This window comes from Myxocyprinus asiaticus, chromosome 3 (assembly GCF_019703515.2).
Source record: "Myxocyprinus asiaticus isolate MX2 ecotype Aquarium Trade chromosome 3, UBuf_Myxa_2, whole genome shotgun sequence".
Lineage (NCBI taxonomy): Eukaryota > Metazoa > Chordata > Actinopteri > Cypriniformes > Catostomidae > Myxocyprinus > Myxocyprinus asiaticus.
In genome coordinates, this window is record NC_059346.1 from 30562036 (window position 1) to 30583031 (window position 20996).

The 20996-nt window shown below is 38.5% G+C and overlaps 1 pseudogene; it reads right to left on the reverse strand.

Annotated features, from left to right (window-relative positions):
- Positions 1-1028: 1028 nt before the first annotated feature.
- LOC127420587 (transmembrane protein 174-like) lies at positions 1029-20538 on the reverse strand (annotated as a pseudogene).
- Between the last annotated feature and the right edge of the window lie 458 nt (positions 20539-20996).

The window sequence follows — 20996 nt, forward strand, 5'->3', positions numbered from 1 at the left end:
CGTTGGTGAAACAGGACTTCCACACTCTTTCTGCCCCCGTGTGGCCCTCACCGGACTCTCGCGCGTGCCATGCAGTTCTCAGGAGCCCAAGAGGACGCACTGAAAGATGAGAACAATATCATGAGTAAGACTAACCCGCCCTTTACAGTACATTTTCTGCAGTGTGATAGGGTACAATAGGGCTAAAGGCACCCTTTAAGGAAAATTAGCTTTTTTTTCTTTTTTTTTTTTTCTGGTCGCAAACAATATCAAGATTGAAAAAATAAATCTGTTTATTTATATTGAATAATAATGGAGCAACACAATTTGTCTCAAAATAAATAAAAATGGAAGGTTGTTTTGATTAAAAAAAATAAAAAAATAAAATACACGTCGAAGGGACCTGTTACCCCACACTTGTGGCAACATGCCCCCGGGGGGGATTATGGTGATTTGTGTAGATATAGGCGTAATAGTTCTAATGCAAATTCTTCTTCTTTTTTTTTTTTTTTTTTTTTTTTGAGACAGCAAGATGCTTTTTTTGAATAACAAATTAAGACAATGCTTATTCAGAATCTCTTTAGAAAAGGGTGCACATTTTCATCATTTTTGCCATTTACAAACAACAAATGAATCTCCATTGTGTCATAATCAGTCAAGTTGAGCCCACTTTACACTTTAAAAAAAAAAAAAAAAAAAAAACTATTCCCCCTACTTAAGAAAAAACGATTTCATTTAATGAGAGCTTTTAGCCCATGTAACATGGTTGGTAGCTTTTGCTGCTATTTGTAGTGTTTTAAGAGAAAATAAAGTCAAAGTGCCTTTACCCAGGGGGGCCTTTAGCTCTGTTTTACACTATAAAGGCTATCTTTAAAAACTGAAATGATTATTATTTTTTTTTTTTTTTTTCAAATCTGGAAAACTTCATCATGTAATGTTCTCCCTGTCCCAGCCTTATTTAATATATTTAAATAATTTCACAAATGCAGTAGCCTACACCTGCAGTAAACATATGAACTTTATTTGGAAAGTCATTAGGAAACAAATATTTAGTTCATCAGGAGCAAGTCACAAGATGAGGTGGCAAAATGTTCCTCGTATGCAGGTGGAAAGGAGGCGCTGTCTGCTGTAGGCCTAGTTGTTTTTCCCTCTTCCTCTGAGCTGCTGTTATTCCTGCAATGAAACCAGGAATGTAAAATAATTAACTTTTTCCAGTTCTCAAGTCAAGTAATTTTTATTTGTGTAGCACTTTTCACAGCGCACATCGTTTCAAAGCAGCTTTACAGAAAATCATGCATTAACAGAAAATGAAACTGTAATATCTATAAATTCTTAGAACCATCATTGTGTAGTTTAATTAAATATGATTGTAAATTGTGTATAAAAATTACATTATTAAATCATAATTCTATTAAAACCCTTGTGAGCAAGCTGAAGGCGACTGTGGCAAGGAACACAAAACTCCATAAGATGTTGGTTAATGGAGAAAAATAACCTTGGGAGAAACCAGGCTCACTGTGGGGGCCAGTTCCCCTCTGGCTAAACAACATGAATATGATGCCAATATTAGTAATATTTTGTGCAGATAATAAGATGCCTGTCTAATTGAGTTACTTGACACTATTAGCATCATTGTATGATGTTATTATATTGAAAATTATATGAAAATGCATTTTTATAAATTAGAATGTAAAAATCAGTTTTAAAATAGTTAAAATTGCAAATATTTTTTGGAGAAAAACTGAGTTTGAAGTGTGATGAAACCAAGGACTGAAAATTTTCCAAGGAACGAAAATGAAAACCAGAACTTAACTAAAAACAGGAACGAAGTCCCTTTAAGTTGCTACGCAATGAAACATTATTTTTAAATGTTGATAACTGGTTGATTTTTGTTCCACTACTTTTAAAAAAAAAAAAATTTTTTTTTTTTTTAACTTTTTTTTTACATGAAACCAAAGTCTAAATGGTTTATTACAGTTCATTTTCAGAATTACACCACTTCCTGTTGCCCAAAAAATTAGGCTTCTCTGATTTTAGTTGAATGTGATAAGCATTTAGCTTAAGCATTACTTTGATTCTGAAGGAAACTGCTGCATCACACATTTCTTTGCCTTAGCGCACGGTGTGGATGTAGCCTTCTGTGACATGCTGAAGAACTGTATATAATTACTACATATACATGCACAGTTACTCAGATACAAGGACAAATATTGAGGTTAAAAAAAACATTTCTCAGTTGTTTCCAAGTCTTAACTGAATTATTGTTAGATTAGATATGATGCATTGATACAGATTTGATGCTCCTGGGACCTGACTGAGAAGCAGATTTTTCATTAAAACAAATAATTAAAATATAATATTTTAGCAGTGTGTGCATGCATACAGAAGAGAGAGGTTTTGGCAATTTATTGTATACTTTGCTTGTTATGATTTCTATGCTGATAATTCCCCCACATGGGGAAAAAATTTAGTTTTGGTTGAGGCAAGTCCCTTATTTTGAGCATGTTTTTCCAGACCAGGGCCCTTTTTTTCTTGAGAGATCTAGTAACACTGCAACTGGTACTGAGTACTGTCATAAAAAAGTTATTAACTGTTATATAATTTTGTTCTAATCGATTACCAGCTGGAAAGGAGGCAGTGGAATGCTGGAACCGGAACAAAAACAAATTCAGTTTCTTCTCAGCATGAACCAAAGTAAAAAAAAATATTTTTTAAAAATCAGTTTTTATTCCATGGAAGAAAATTCCCATTTCAGCATGGGTCCGCCATTACAATCCTATTAACCAGTTTAGTCACATATTGTTTTTTTGGAACTAGATCCAGAATGCTGCCCAAAACAAATGCACACACAACAGTGCAAGTAGTATTTGAATTATTGTTAATAAATGATTTATTAGAAATCTAAGACACCAGTGAGTTTAGGCATTGTGCATAAGTTTAATTTTAAGGTGCATCAAGTACACAAAAAATATTGTACATGCCTATTTAAAAGAATTATGTTTCTTTTAGAAGGGCCCCAAATGGATGTACATTATCAGTAAAAATTGTTTCATTAAAGTGAACTATCCCTTTTTTAAGGACTACCGTGGCAGGGGACAACAATATATGGCTTTACACTCCAGACTAAACACTAAAATGTAGTGTGAAGCTGCCATGCAATGTTAGTGTATGACAAAAATCACAAAGTGCAAAGTCAACTGCATCTCTTGAAAAAAAAAAAAAAAAAAACATTAAATTCAGCTGTCCCTTTCTTAAGCACGCTTATAATGTCAGCTTTGTAATCTTTACAATTTGCATTAATGAATCCATCACTTTTACCACAACAGAAATGCACCACAATGAACATAAGCCTTTGGCTTTACTGTGTTTGTTTATCCTTGGCCTTTTTTTTAATTAGAATTATATAGGATGGTGTATCATTCTTGTACATTTTGTAATAATTTGTCAAATAATAATAAATATTATGCTGCTTTTAGACTGTAGCCACATTTGATTTATAATGTTATACTGTCATCTAACTTAGTCACCAGTACATTGCACTTGCATCATACCTTCTTTCTCTTTGTTCATCTGTGGCGTTGTCATATTCACCGGAATTAAAAGCAGGGTTTTCCATGGGATACACGCTGTAATACTGTGGTGGTGTGCTCACTGTAACTGCTAATGGTTGGTGACTGGAATGTAAACCATTAACAGGGCCCAGACTTTGGTCCTGTACCACAGAGGCATATGGTGGTGGGATGTACTGGACTACTGTGGCCCTGTGAAAGGTAATGGGCTGATTGAGTCCAGTGAAGACAAATGATGGTCCTGAAAGGGGCGGCAGGGGGTCTGTTTCCGAGGTTCTCTCACCATCATTCTGCTTGCAGGACTGGCAGTACAGAATTCGGAATTTGCAGATACTTATGAGCACGAACATACCTCCGACAGTAGAATGGGCCCCAGCAGCTGTGTCCACTCATAACTGTGGCTGACAATGTAATTTGTCTGTGAACGTCATGCCAACCAGACCAAAAAAGACTCCAGAGAATAGTAGTGTGGCACCAGCTTTGTCTCTCTCTGACACCTGGCTCTCTGTACAGCTCGGTGCTTGGCTGGGCATCACCATTACAAACACCACCAGCTACTGCATCACTTGAGAGGGCAGGAAGGTTTGTCCCTTGAGTCCTACTTTCCTTTATGCTCTTCAAAATATCATGATAAAGGGATTTGATTTTGATTTGAGCACTGGAATGTGAAATATCTTTGTCGCATGGCAGGCCACGTGCAAATCTTGAAATTTTGAATAATAAAAATGCTTCATAGCGGCACAGTTTATTTATCCTCACTGATAATCCTAAGCGGCTAACTCGACAACCTTTCTTCTCTAAGAAGCAGGGAAGAGTTTCAAGATAAAGAGAAATGGCTTGTAGGCATCGAGCATAAAAAGGCCCTGAGGGGTGGTGATGCAACCCAAAATGTCGCTGGGGATGACAGCGCAGCAGTTTCTCCAGTGGACACTGACAAACCCCACGAGTAAGGGGAATGTAGCCGAGGACATCACAAGTATCTTTAATATACTAAAACAAATGTCCAAGGAAATGCAAAGCTTGAAGGAGTTTCACAAGGCCACCACATCTATGGAAGGAATCTAGATTCATGCGTTCATTGATGAGGGACCTGATTCTGTGGGCTTCCAGAGAGAAGAGACGGCAACTCTGTACTCATATTCCCCGATATTTTGAAGATTACACAGGAGAAACGGAATGCGTTTAGGGAGTGCAAGAAAGCTTTACATGATCGTCAGATCAAATTTGCTCTGCTCTTCCCAGCAATGCTCAAGATTGATTTAAAAAATGGTCCTAAGTGATTTAATGATCCCAAGAAAGCCCTGGCCTTTTTTCGTGGTATCTGAGCATTGGCTCTATTGCCTAATGGCCCTATGTTCTGCTTCATTCTTTCATACTCTGTTGGAGATTGCTTTTTCCTGGACTACCAAGATAATACTATTTTGGATTTATCTATATTACAAATGGCACACTGTTTAATGGACCTTTGTTGAACTGGGGCTGAGCAAATAGGTATGTTTAGATGTTGGGTTTGCGGACCTCCCTGTTTTATTATAAGGTTCTGCTGTAATTTACATATAGTACAATCCTGTACATGTTAAAAGTGCCTTTTTTTTTAAAGAATTTAGTATTTCTGAATTTAGATTTCAGTTGTCAGTTATCTGTAACAATGTATTGCTGTGAGCAGTGATGGCTATGTACCACATTCAATGTGCAGTCATGGACAAATGTGCTGGTTTGCAGTTTTGTTATTTTTATTTTGTGTTTTTAATGTTTTTTGTTTGGGGGTTGCCTGAATTCAGTATGCACCTTTACCACTCAGTCCAAAATAGTTGTAATTTATGGCTCGCCACGTGGAACGTTAAAGGTTTGGGGAATCCTATTAAAAGGAAACAGGTGCTTATCAGTCTCAAGTCTAGAAAACTTGATATTGTTTTTCTACAATCAACCCACTTATCTGAACAGGAGTCACAGAAATTATGTAAAGACTGGGTTGTCATGTTTTTTACAGTACCGGCTCGAGGTGAATAAAAACTTTATTCGTCACTTAAGTCACTTCAGAAGGCATCCCGAGTGATTTAGGAGACTATCCGGTCATATGGGCGGGAGATATGAATGTGGTAGTTGATGCTATTTTAGATCGCAGCCATCCGGGCAGCACACGGGTCCCTGGATCAGCCTTTATGCTAAAGCAAGTGTGTACTTCTTTGGGCCTTGTTGATGCTTGGAGGTTGCTTAATCCATCTGGCAGAGATTATACTTTCTTTTCATCTCCACATAGCACATATTCACGTATTGATTATTTTTTTATTTCTAAGAACATTGTACCCTCTATGCTAAACTGTACAATGGGCAACATATTGATTTCAGACCATGCACCAGTATTTCTTGATCTTATACCACTGGACACTATTAAAAGATCATAGAGATGGAGGTTCAATTAAGCTTTGTTACATCTCCCGGCATTTAAAGATTTACTCAAAGACCAAATTGAGTTTTATTTATCTACTAATCTAAATTCAGCCCCATCAGTAGGGGTGGCATGGGAGGCGCTAAAAGCATATATTAGAGGGGTCATTATACAGTACGCCTCAGCTAAGAAAAAGTTAGAGCAAGATAAGTTGTCTGTACTGGAGGGGCAGATCAAAGAAGCAGAAAATAATTTTAAACAGAGAATGAACCAATGTAACCTTAGAGTCTTAGCACAACTAAAGTATCAATACAATAATATCCTTACTCAGAAGGTAGAATTCTCTCAGTGAGAATCAACGGGAGCTCTTGGATTCTCCCATAACAGAGGATGAAATTTCAGTAGTGATAAAGAATTTAACAACAGGGAAGGCTCCAGGACTGGATGGATTTACAGCCAAATTTTTTAAATGTTACTCCTCAGAATTAACACCCCTATTAAAAGATATGTATGAGGAGGCTTTCGACAGGCAAGTGCTACCCCCAACTTTGTACCAGGCCTTGATCTCAGTAATTTTAAAGAAGGGGAAGAACCCAACTGATTGTTCCAGCTACCGACCAATTTCATTGATTCCTTTAGACATCAAAATACTTTCCAAAATTCTTGCCAACCATTTACAAAAGGTAATCTCAGCTTTAATACATCCTGATCAGGTTGGCTTTATACAAAATAGGCACTCTTCTGATAATATCAGATGCTTCATCAACGTTATGTGGGCAGTCAGGAATGATAGCTCTCCTATTTCTGCAGTGTCACTTGACGCTGAGAAGGCCTTTGATTGTGTTGAGTGGCCTTACTTGTTCATAACATTAGAAGTTTTGGATTTGGCCCAATATTTATAAAGTGGGTGAAGCTGTTATATAAACATCCAGAGGCTGCTTTGCAAACTAACGGTGTAATTTCACCATATTTCAGACTGGGTCGAGGTACATGTCAGGGTTGTCCATGCTCCCCTTTACTTTTTTGTTTGGCATTGGAACCCTTAGCTCTGGCAGTACGAGGAAATACCAGCTTCCCTGGGGTAGTTGTGGGGGGCTCGGTTCAGAAATGTATGCTCTATGCAGATGATATCTTGCTTTTTGTCACTGACCCAACTAATTCACTTCCAGCACTACTTAGCATGATAAATAATTTCTCTAAATTCTCTGGGTACAAGGTCAATTGATCTAAGTCAGAGGCTCTAGCCCTGACTGCTTATTGTCCAAAGTCATTGTTTCAGACCTGTGCACTTACAGTAAATGGCCTGACAAGGGCATTCTATATTTAGGAATTACTTTTCCCCATTGGTTTAAGGACAAATTTCAGCTGACAGCGAGATGGGCCCCCCATTTTCTTTCCCTTTGCGGCAAGGTCAATGTATTGAAAACGAACTCCATACCCAAAATTAATTATGTTTTAAGCTTCCTGCCTGTCTCTGTCCATTCAAAATATTTCTGTATATTTGACAGGATATGTAAACAGTTTTTGTGGAATGGGAAGAAGCCTCGAATGCGGCTAGGGAAACTGAAGCTCCCGGTTGAGAGGAGAGGACTAGGTCTCCCCAAGCTATCTCTGTATCATTATGCATTTGGTCTGAGGCATCTGGGACAATGGATGTTACCTCCAGAGCGAGCTCCCCCATGGCTAGCCATGGAAAAATCTGTTTGCCCACTTATACCATTTGAGTCATTATTGATAACAAAACTACCATTACCAGTGCGTAATCATCCAATTATTTCCCATCTCCAAAGTGTTTGGAAGAAGACCTCCTGTATTTTGGGGGTTGACCCCTTTTTAAGCCCTTCGTTTGCTATGTGGAACACCTGTGCTATGAAAGGAATGGGTTGATAAAAATATCAATATTCTGGAAGATCTTTACGAGGATGATGCATTGATATCTTCTGAGAGACTTAAACAAAAATTCAGCTTGTTTAATGATTATTTGGGACTCAAGATGGCGCCGAGTATGGCTGCTGCGTTGTGAGCTCTGACACAACATAGTAATGTTTTGTTTGTTTTGTTCACAATTCTTATGTTTTTTGTCTTCGATGTTGTCTGCCTTATTGTCTATGACAGACAAACACTTTTGGACATTGGTTCAGCAATTTCACACCGTAAACCGGACTTCAAATTCCTCAATGCCGACTCGCTGTTTACAAACACGCAAGCGGAGCCCTTTGTCTGGGCAGCCCGGCCGCGGAAACGCAAAAGGAAAAGAGGAAACAGAGCCGGCGTTCTCATCAGAGTAAGACGCCGCGCAAATTGACCCCCGCTACCCACTATTCTACTGGCAAATGTTCAGTCTCTGGATAACAAGCTCTGCGAGCTGAAAGCGCGGATCTCTTTCCAACGAGAGACGAGGGACTGCTGCATTATCTGCCTAACAGAAACTTGGATGTCTGCGGAGATTCCAGACTCAGACATTGAACCCGCGGGGTTCTCCGTGCACTGAGCGGACAGAGCGAAAGACCTCTCAGGTAAAAGCAGAGGTGGTGGTGTATGTTTTATGATCAACAAATCCTGGTGTGATCAGAGGAACGTACATTCTATCAAGTCTTTCTGCTCTCCTGATCTGGAATTTCTCATGCTTCTGTGTCAACCATTCTGGCTACCGAGGGAATTCACAGCGGTCATTATCACTGCTGTGTACATCCCCCCACAAGCCGACACAGACCGGGCACTCAAGGAACTGTATGGGAGTATAAGTGATCAGGAAACCGCGCACCCTGAGGCTGTGTTCATTGTGACCAGGGACTTTAATAAAGCCAGTTTAAAATCAGTCGCACCAAAATACCACCAGCACATTAGTTTCAACACACAAGGGGACCGGGTTTTGGACCATTGCTACTCTCCGTTCCAGGATGGCTACAAATCCCTCCCCCGCCCACCATTTGGCAAATCGGACCACTCTTCCATTCTGCTTCTGCCCGCTTACAGGCAGAAACTGAAACAGGAAGCACCCACCCTCAGAACGATCCAGTGCTGGTCGGACCAAACAGATTCTACGCTACAAGACTGTTTTGATCACATGGACTGGGAGATGTTCCGGTCCGCCTCTGATGACGACATCGAGCTTTACGCTGATAGCGTAATGTGTTTCATCAAAAAGTGCGTGGAGGACGTGGTTCCGACCAGAACAATACGGATCTATCCGAATCAGAAACCATGGATAAATAACGATGTTCGCGCAGCACTTAATGTGCGGACCTCCGCTTTTAATTCCGGGAATGCGGAGGAGCATAAACAAGCCAGTTATGCCCTCCGAAAAACTATCAGAACCGCAAAACGCCAGTACAGGAGCAAGATTGAAGGACAGTTTAACACCACCAACTCTAGAAGCATGTAGCAGGGAATTAACATCATCACGGACTTTAAAGGGAATAAAAACTCCACCATGAACACCGCTGCCTCTCTCCCGGATGAGCTAAATACTTTTTATGCTCGTTTTGAGGAAAATAACACCGCCCTCGCAGAGAGAGCTCTCGTGGCCGAAGCTACAGAGGTTAGTTCACTCTCCATCTCTGTAGCAGATGTAACCCAATCCTTCCGACGGATGAATATCCGCAAAGTCACGGGCCCAGACGGCATTCCGGGCCGCGTCATCAGAGCGTGCTCGAACCATCCACCATTGTGCCTGTTCCAAAGCAATCAAAAATAACTTGCTTAAATGACTGGTGTCATGTTGCTCTGACCCGCATCATCAGCAAATGCTTTGAGAGACTAATCAGAGATTACATCTGCTCTGTGCTGCCTCTCTCTCTTGACCCGTTGCAGTTTGCTTACCGCAACAACCGCTCCACTGATGATGCCATTGCATCTACAATACACACTGCTCTCTCCCACCTGGAAAAAAAGAACACTCATGTGAGAATGTTGTTTGTAGACTACAGCTCAGCATTCAACACCATAGTGCCCTCCAAGCTAGATGAGAAACTCAGGGCTCTGGGCTTAAACAGCTCGCTGTGCAACTGGATCCTGGACTTCCTGTCAAGCAGATGCCAGGTGGTTAGAATAGGCAGCAACATCTCCTCATCACTAACCCTCAACACTGGAGCCCCACAGGGCTGTGTTCTCAGCCCACTACTGTATTCCTTGTACACACATGACTGTGTGGCAACACATAGCTCCAATGCCATCATTAAGTTTGCTGATGACACGACGGTGGTAGGTCTGATCACTGACAATGATGAAACAGCCGACAGAGAAGAGGTGCACACTCTGACACACTGGTGTCAGGAGCACAACCTCTCCCTCAACATCAGTAAGACAAAGGAGCTTGTGGTGGACTTCAGAAGAAAAGACAGAGAACACAGTCCCATCACCATCAATGGAGCACCAGTGGAGAGAGTCAGCAGCTTCAAGTTCCTGGGTGTCCACATCACTGAGGAACTCACATGGTCCATCCACACTGAAGTCGTTGTGAAGAAGGCTCATCAGCGCCTCTTCTTCCTGAGACGGCTGAGGAAGTTTGGAATGAACCACCACATCCTCACACGGTTCTACACCTGCATTGTAGAGAGCATCCTGACTGGCTGCATTTCCGCCTGGTACGGCAATAGCACCGCCCACAACCGCAAAGCACTGCAAAGGGTGGTGCGAACTGCCAGACACATCATCGGAGGTGAGCTTCCCTCCCTCCAGGAAATATATACAAGGCGGTGTGTGAAAAAAGCTCGGAGGATCATCAGAGACTCCAGCCACCCGAGCCATGGGCTGTTCTCACTGCTACCATCAGGCAGGTGGTATCGCAGCATCAGGACCCGCACCAGCTGACTCCGTGACAGCTTCTTCCCCTAAGCAATCAGACTTCTGAACTCTTGATCTCCCACGATCAAAATACATCAGCACTGCACTTTATTACCCTTACTCTTATATCTCACACCGGACTGTCATAAATTATATAATTATTATATTATATTCTCTCTTAACAACTATCAACCGACAGCCTGAATGTCAATACAGTACAATACTGTACATTCTATATTTACTACTATATATACTTTTTTATATATTTTTATTTTTTATTTTTATTGAATAATGTGTATCTATATAGTGCGTATTGTATACTGTACAGTGTATGTTATTATTTGTATATTGTTGAGTGTAATTATATGTATATCAGATGTTTAAATTGTGCTGTGTTAATTTGATGTTATTTGTAAATTGGTACTGTCTAATCACTGTCACGACTGCTATGTTGATCGGAACTGCACCCAAGAATTTCACACACCATTGCACTTGTGTTTATGGCTGTGTGACAATAAAGTAATTTGATTTTATTTGATTTGATTTGATCAGTTCTGGAGATATCTACAGATGAGACACATGTTCACAAGTAGTCTGCATGGGAGGATTTATATTTATTTTGATAAATGGGGAAAAATTTTGCATTTCTGTAATCCTCAGTAGTAGCAAGCATGGGGCGAGACGAAAATAATGGTCATGGTAAATATCATATAGCTCCTAGTGGGAACTTATGGTGCTGGCAACACCCCTGCCACCCTTTTTAATTTTACCTTTCTTACTATTTTATTTATTTATTTACTTATTATTATATTGTTACCATTTTATTGACTAACTCCTTTGTTTTAATTTTGTTTTAGTGGTTTGTTTATATGTCAAGTACATGATTGTTTATTTTATTTCTTGTTTGCGAATAAGAAAATCAATAAAGTACATATCATAAAAAAAATTACAAAAAACACAATCCTTCTTCACTTTCACTTGTTCAGAGCTCTTTCTGGAGTCCTAACAGATCTTTCACACAGGTCACTGCATGACCTAGCAAATTTAAATAAGGACCCAGTTCACCAAAACACACTATCACTTAGTCACTGTGATGAAGCATTTACTTCAAAGTTAACATTTTACTATGGTATCTGTGTAATGTTTTACCTAATGGTAAATTACATAAGAATTATATGCATTAAAAAAAAAAAAAAAACATTCTAAATGTTCCTTTCAATATACCTTTGCTATGAACAGAACTGCATATTTTTTTTATCAGACAGATTAGTGGGTTAAAATTCTGGTGACCCCCCGGTTCCTGGAACAAAGACAAGCAAGCACACTGGATACAACAACAAATCACAAGTAAACATCAAATCGCCATGCAACTGACACTACAATCAAACACTAGATGACACACTGGACTTCACAATAAACAGATCAGTAGCTCCATTAAATACCGGATCACTGTATTTTTGTGATGTTGGGCAAGTGTGAAAAACGTATATATAAGGATCAGTAATTTTAATTTTTATTTTTTGCTCTTGCTTTGTTTTTCTTGTATATTTTATGCAGTTTATTATACTTTTTAGTTAACAATAAATACAGTTACATGCATCACTTGGTTTTGGAGGTATTTTGAAACAGTTCTTATTTTATTTTATTAGGGCCCAAGCACTGAAAGTGCAGAGGCGCTATTGTTCTTCTAAGGATTATTAGGGCCCAAGCACTGAAGGTGGGGAGACCCTATTGTTCTTCTTAGGATTATTATTAGGGCCCAACCACTGAAAGTGCGGAGAGCCTATTGTTCTTTTTAGGATTATTTTTATTATTAGGGCCCAGTGGAGACCCTATTGTTCTTCTAAGGATTATTATTATTATTAGGGCCCAAGCACTGAAAGTGCAGAGACCCTGTTGTTCTGCTAAGTATTATTTATTAGGGCCTAATCACTGAACGTACGGAGACCCTATTGTTCTTTAAAGGATTCTTCTTCATTTCAAGATTTTCGGTACTTTTGGGGTACTTAACATGCATGAAAACTCTTGAAAGTTTGCACACACATTAGGGTTGGGAAAAGTTGCTTGGGGGCATGCAGGGGGGGCTCTGTAGCACCACCTAGAAGATGGGCATGTTCAGGGGGCTCTGCAACACATCCCTTTTGTGCTACAGTCACCAAACTTTGTACATATATAGATCTCATCAAGCCGGACAACTTTCATGCAGACAGTCATAAGCTCTGCCCAACAGGAAGTTGGCCATTTTGGATTGTTTGAAAAATGCATGCTCTTGAATTTGAAATACTCCTCCCAGGGGTTCATGTTACAGGTACCAAATGTGGGTCACATGCCAAGACATTGACGATGCTAAATTATGAACTGATTTTTAATATATCGAAAGGTGTTGCCATGGCGATGCAATAAAGTAGAGTAAATAAATGTCTCATATCTTCTGCATGCATCATGTGATTTGTTTAGGCTTTATGTGACACTGCTGAACAACGCTGTACATAATTATTCCAAGTTTTTTCACAAGTAAACAGCCACATTAGTCAGCTCTGAATTCATTTATTAGTTTTAATTTAGCTAGAAGCTGGCATGACGTATGTTGATGGTGTTTGTGTAATTGCACAGTCCTGTATGTTAGCTAATATTCAAAATATTTGTTTGAAATTTTAGCGCAATGTTTGAAAACATGTTAGGTGCCATTCACATGCTGGAATGTATTGTTGTTGCACTCAAATTAAATGCAGCGTTACAAAAGAGCAAAACATAGGTGTCTCGACTCTAGATGTTTAACAGTTTAGGTTCTTTTTTTTAACTTGACATGGTGTCTAAAAACATGAACAAGCCGTCAAAGACATCTATCTAGCGCACGTTTACATTGAAATCAATTATAAAACAGCACGGACGGACACAAAAACCCGCTCAGTGTGAACGGCCCCTCAGTGTAAGACTAGAACTCTTTAGAAAAGTTTGATCACACTTGCCTATTCTTTATTATTTGTTACTGCTTTAGATTTTAGAGTGTTACATCATCAAAACTAAGAAGTAACACAAAAGTATGGAAATTATGCAGTGACCAAAACAAATTAAATCAGAAACATCTTCTATTTTAACTTCTTTAGTGTAGCTTTTTGTCTATTCCAGCTCTGCACACAGTTCATTTTCTCAGTCAACTTCAGGTGCATCCTGGGATGCTTTTTAAACAGTATTGAATGATTTCATATGCTGGCTACTTTTCTTTAAAAAAAAAAAAAAAAAGTAAATAAAACAAATAAATAAAAGGTTTGTATAGACATCTATAATTAGGTTATTTATTTTTGAGTACAGAAATAATCCCAAGTGTTTGACCATAAGCATATAGATCAAAAGGTTTTAAGATTATGAGAAACAAACTTAGTCGGTGTCCTTTGGACAGGTTGTGTAGGCTATATTTATTTGATAAGTCCTTGATATTAATTTTATTTACTAACTTTTACTATTTTTTATTTGATTTACATTGTATCTTGCTATGTTTTGCTATTGCTGTAGATAAATCGAGGATAACTGAGTTTAAAGTTTTTAGTTTAAATTTTTAAACTAAAAGTAACCATTTAAAGAGATTTTAATAAGGACAATTTAGAAATTTTACCAAACAATTTGGTCAAATTAGCTTCAGAAAAAGTGACTTTAGCTGAAAGTTGAGTAGTTTGCATCCCTGGTTTAAATATCAGACCAAATCTGATATTTCCTGACAGAGAGATGTGTTTGAGTTTGATGTGGTGAAAGATTAAATCTTTGCCCAAAAATTAATGCTTCAACGATACCAAACACGGCTCAAACCAGAAGCAACCACATTCGATGAAGACAGGTGAGAGTGATTGACATGGGGTTTAGCCTGCGTGATTTCACGGTTTCCAAAAGCTACCTTGTTAAATACAACAAAAGGAATATGTTATGGTGTTTCCTTTAACGGCACAAATCGAGCACAAACGAACGACACCGGTTTGGTGCGATTTGGATGACATGGGGTGGAGAGTGACATCACTGCTACCGAAAAGTTTCTTGCTATACATTACCGTACAAAAGTTTGGGGTCACTTGCCTGAAATGTTTCTCATGATCTTAAAAATCTTTTGATCTGAAGGTGTATGCTTAAATGTTTGAAATTAGTTTTGTAGACAAAAATATAATTGTGCCACCATATTAATTTATTTCATTACAAAACAAACATTTGATAAAAAAAAACAAAAACAAAAAAAATTTAAAAAGTTTTTGAAATGGATGACTTGGACCAAATAATTAAGAAAAGCAGCCACTAAGTGCCCAGCATATAGATGGGAACTCCTTCAATACTGTTTAAAAAGCATCCCAGGGTGATACCTCAAGAAGTTGCTTGAGAAAATGTCAAGAGTACATTTCTGCAAAATCTAGGCAAAGTGTGGCCACTTTGAAGATGCTAAAATATAACATAGTTTTGATTTATTTTGGAATTTTTTATTCACAACATAATTCCCATATTTCCATTTCTATTATTCCATAGTTGTGATGACTTTACTATTATTCTAAAATGTGAAAAAAATAAAAAACAAAGAATGAGTAAGTGACCCTAAACCTTTGAACGGTAGTGTATCTAAGGAAGATAAATACAGTGGTTCTTTTAATGGCAAAAACCAGCACAACTCGAGCACAAACGAACAACACTGGTTTGGTGCGATTTGGATGTTTAGTCATGGGGGCTAAACACATGGATGTGACTATTTTGGGACATGGCCATAGAGACTTTAAAATAGTACTCTTGTATTTACCCAAACTGTTTAGAATAATATTAAATACCAAGTGCATGGGTCCATTTCCACCCGGTGGCTTTCTAGGTGGACACATGCAGTTGGCATTTAACATTAGCATCTCTTCAGCATGCATTGTGTGATTTAGATCAAAATTGAGCTGCATGTTTGGTAATGGGAGTTGATCACAAGGATGTGGCTATTGTGGGTCACAGTCATAGTGCCACCAACTGGCAGCAGAAAGTGTGGCACTTAAAACAGACTTTGAAATAGTCCTCTTACATTTACTGAAATCACTTCAAAATTGTTTAGAATAATGTCAAGACACTGCTGATGGAAAATTGTGAAAATTGTCATTGCTGCTTGCAGCTATATTTATTATTATTATTATTATTATTATTATTATTATCAAGGTTTTCAGTACTTTTGGGGTACTTATCATGCATGAAAACTCTTGAAATATTGCACACACATCAGAGTCGTCGCCATTAGGGTTGGGCAAAATTCTAAAAATTGATTAGAATAATGTCAAATGCCAAATGCCTGTGTCCACCTTGAATTATTTTCTGAAAGCCACCAGGTGGAAACATGGTGCTTGGGCCCATCATCGCTGCTTGCAGCTTTATTTGATTTTATTATTCCGAGACTTAAATTTGGATTGTGGCACAATTGTGGTCCAATTATGGCTACTTCCTGGGGGCACAGGATACATTGTGGGTGAATTTTTGCCTTCTGGTACAAGTCCATTATACCTCTGGCAAATAGGTTTTGGGCCAATGCTGGGCCGTAATTCCATACAGCATCTGGGCCAAAGTTATTTTGCTATCTGGAACTGGTCGCACAAGATACTCATATGGAGTTAATCAAATGAGATAGCGAAAAGGTGACATCACACAGAATTAATTTGCTAGAACTAGAGACACACTAATATTCAATTGTAGTTTTAGATTCAATTACATCTTTCCTACTGATTTTAACATGCATGTAAAGTTTTTTTTAATGACTGAAGGATTAAGACACACCCACCTGCTGGCAATGCCAATCAGAAGATGGGGACACAACCCATGTTTTTTGGTGGTGTGTTAAAATCCAAGAATTTTGGTTGAGGTTTTATGTGTGACGTATTGGGCACTCAGATTTCATTTTGCCCCAGACTCTGTATTTTTGGCGATGGAGCGGTCATTAATATAGGGGATAATTACCAAAAAAAAAAAAAAAAAAAGGGTTCTAGCCTGTGTTATGATCGGTAAACAGGTCATCCTTAGGGGACGGAAGTCGGCTGGAGCGCCCTCATTTCAGGAATGGTACACGGAGATGGTCAGGGTAGTGGCATTTGAGGAGATGGCATGTAGAAGGCTAGGCAACTGGGATTTGTACAACAGGAAATGGGGCAGCTATTTAGCCTTTTTGGAAGGCTCTTGGGGAGGGGCAGCGGAGAGAGACTAGTGGTTTTGGATGGGTTGCCACCTTTTTGTTTTTTGTTTTCGAAAGTATGCTTTTTATGTTCTTTTTTTATGTTTCTAAGTATTTTCTACTGTTTTATTGTCTATTTGTGTGTCTTGTCAGTTGGCTTTTGACCACTGGGGTGCTTGTTTGTGTCAGGTGGGGGGTGGGAGGATTAATGTTTGGGGGGGAAGTTACGATTTCATGTTATGATTTGATTCTGCATTTTCTGTTATATCTATTTGATTTGCTGCATAGAATCAATAAAAATTGTTAATAACAAAAAATAAATAAAATAAGTGAGCGGCCCTTTAAGAGAGCAGTGCAGCCCCTTTAAGAGAGGTTGAAATGGTCGCTTGTGCAGACAACTGTGGAATTTACTGAGGAAAAAGAAAACATAAGCTTGCTGCTCTGATATTTCACCGGAATACTGTCAACGAACCACAACGACTGAACTATGATGTATATTAAGGTAGCTCATAAAACGGAATAATGTTAATATGAATTTTCCAGTTTCCTGCGGTTTATTTATGTGTTTGTGTGATTAGACGCTAATAGCTAGCGAGTTAGCAGATTGCTAATGATAGCTGAAGAGCTAATACAGCTTTATGAAAATAATAAATCACGGGTTTGACGATAAGGGAGTGTTATTACCATATGTTAAATGCATTTTTTTGTGAGCAAAGTTCAGAATAATCAGGTAAACAACATTCTTATGGCTAATTTCCGCTCATCTTATTTAAATAACGGTAAGAATTTGATTATTATTGACAATAATATGACAAATAATCAGTACATGAACATTGTCTAGTTTACTCAGATTAATGATAAACAGACATGTTATATTAGCTCATGACATATCTATCCTACAGTAGACAGTCTAATTAATAACTGTTGAAAATAATTACTTATATTGTGCATTATGTGCTATATTTCTGTTTATTGTGCATGTATTTGGGTCATTGACATATAAGGTTGTCTGAGGTGTAAATCTTTAAAACACTTCTTATAAATGTAAAAAAAAAAAAATGCTGAAGGATTGCAAGTAGTTGACAAAAAGTGATAAATTCCTCTTAATGAAACTGAAGGTCAAGCAGTTTGTCAGAACAATCCAGTGCTGCTGACTTTGTTTTAATTCTTTTCACAAAGCTAGTGGAGACACCTGAGAGACATTTAGGAAGAGAATAGATTCCAGCACAAGAATGTTTAAAATCAGCCTGGATTTTGGGCTTGACACACTCTTTCAATTAAGCCGAATCCAAATATTTATGAGGAGAACATTTCCTCTCTCTCTCTTTGTGATCATGGTGTGTGTAGTTTGCATGTGAATAACAAATGTGTGTGCTGGTATATGTGTGTGTGTAGGCTATGTAGAAGACGGTTTGATATTTGAGTATTCAAATAGCTCAAATATTGTCAGCATCAATGCATTGGATGACCTACAATAAATCTTTGTTTAAATCTTCCCTTTTTGATTTTCCCTAGTCCTCTTTGTTGATCTTCCATGCATTGGATGCTGTAACAAAACAAAAGCAGTTTCCTAAAGGAATATTTATTTTTAAAAATGATAAATGACACAAAAGATGATGTTATGCAGAATGTTAGCCTTAGTTACCACCAGGGACTAAAATCTAAACATTTTTCATTTTGGTTCATTCTGAGCGTTCCGCTGCCACCTTTCCAATTGGTAACTGGTTAGAATGAAAATAAAGAATGCTTAATAATGTTCTTTTTTTAAATGACTATGCTGTACTAAGGGTGGGTGATGAACCAATTGCAGTGTTACTAGATCTCTCAAGAAAAAAAGAACCTGGTCTGGAAAAACACACGCAAAATGAGGACTTGCCTCAACCAAAATAAGTGATAATAATTTTTTTTAAATGTCCCCATTTGGGGGAATTATCAACCTAGAAATCATAACAAGCAAAGTATACAGTAGCCTATATAAAATAACGTAATTTCAATAAATGTATTTTTATATTAAATATATCCCCAACAATATTTTAAATATTTTAAAAATACATCTGGCCATCTAAAATCAATTATTTCATTATAATTAGTTCAGTAATTATATTATTATTTCAGTTATATCAATTAAATCAATTACGTCATCTTATGCAGGTCAAATAATTTCTATTTTAAACATGTCATCATTATTAAATTATTTGTTTTAATTAAAGATCTGCTTCTCAGTCATAACCCGGCAGCATAAAATCTGTATTAATGCATCATATCTAACAATAATTCAGTGAAGAAATTTACTTTTTACCCTGAATATTTTTCCTTGTATCTGAATAACTGTGCATGTATACATAGTAATTACATATAATTATCTAAAAGGTCTTCAGCATGTCACTGAAGGCTACATCCACAACCTTCAGGCAAAGAAATGTGTGATGCAGCAGTTTCCTTCAGAATTAAATCACATGCTTATCATGTTCAACTAAAAAGAGTGAAGCCTAATTTTTTGGGCAACAGGAAGTGGTGTAATTCCAAAAATGTACTGTAATAAACCATTTAGACTTTGGTTTCATTAAAAAAATTATTGGAATGAAATTAACCAGTTATTAACTGGTTACCAATATTTAAAACTAATATTTTCACTCCGGAACAGTTGAAAGGGACTAGTTCCCGTTTTCGGTTACATTCTGAATTTTTTTTAGTTCGTTTTAATTTTTCATTTCATTCCTTGGAACGTTTTCTGTCCCTGGTCACCATTCACTTTCATTGCATCTTGTTTTTTTTTATATACAATAAAAGTGAATGGTGACTTGGAGAATGGAGACTGTCATTCTGTCTAACATCTTCCTTCTTTTGTGTTACACATAAAAAAAGAAAGCCATATGGGTTTGGAACACCAAATGGTGAGTAAATGATGACAGACTTTTCATTTTTGGGTAAACTGTGCCTTTAACTAAAAATTATAAAAATTATAAATAAAAATTATTAATTGACCCTGCAATCTGGATTAATTATTGCTTAGGCTCTCTCACGTCTTGGACACCTCTCCTCTCCAGGAGACCTTGAACGATTTGCCAGTTAGATATGATTTAAACCTGTCACAGTAGTGTTGCGGAGATGAAGGACTCAAATGTAGAGATGGAACTAAAAGGCTTTATTAAACAAAGAGAAAAAATACAAACAAAATAAAATACTAGAACCGAATGAAGGCTTCTGTGGTCAGATTGGGTGAAACCTGTCACCACAATAAACATGACTGACTAAGTAACAGGATCCTGACACTACACCCCCCCCCTGACTGGACGGCAGTAAAAGATCAGGCAGGGTGCCAACCGCAAGGCACTGGATGGGGTCAGGCTGGGCACTGGCCGTTGGGCACAGGACTGAGTAAGTGGCACCAGCTGGGGACAGAACAGACTGAGCAACAAACTGGTAGCTGACGTCTGACGGTTCTGGTTATTGGGCTGAGCAACAGACTGGTAGCTGGTGTCTGGCAGGTGCTGGTTACTGGACTGAGCAGCAGACTGGTGGCTGGTGTCTGATGGGTGCTGGTTACTGGGATGAGCAACAGACTGATGGATTGTATCTGAGAGATTCTGGTCACTGGACTGAGCTACAGGCTGGTCGATGGATGCTGGTGACTGGACAGGATTGACAGCAGTCATAGGGGACTGGATGGACTTGTTGACAGCCACAGGGAATTGTACAGGCTCATCGACAGCCTCAGAGAACTGGACGGACTTGTCAATGACCACGGGAAACTGGACGGACTTGTTGACAGACACGGGGAACTGGACAGGCTCGTCGATAGCCTCAGGGAACTGGACAGGCTCGTCGACAGCCTCAGGGAACTGGACGGACTCGACGGACACAGGGAACAGGACGGGCTCATCAACAGTCTCAGGGAACTGGACAGACTCAATGACCACAAGGAACTGGACAAGCTCGTCGACAGCCACAGGGAAAAGGACAGGATCGTCGACAGCCTCAGGAAACTGGACAGACTTGATGACCACGGGAAACTGGACAGGCTCGTCGATGACCATAGGGAACAGGACAGGCTCGTCAACAACCTCAGGGAACTGGACAGACTCAATGACCATAGGGAACAGGACAGGCTCAT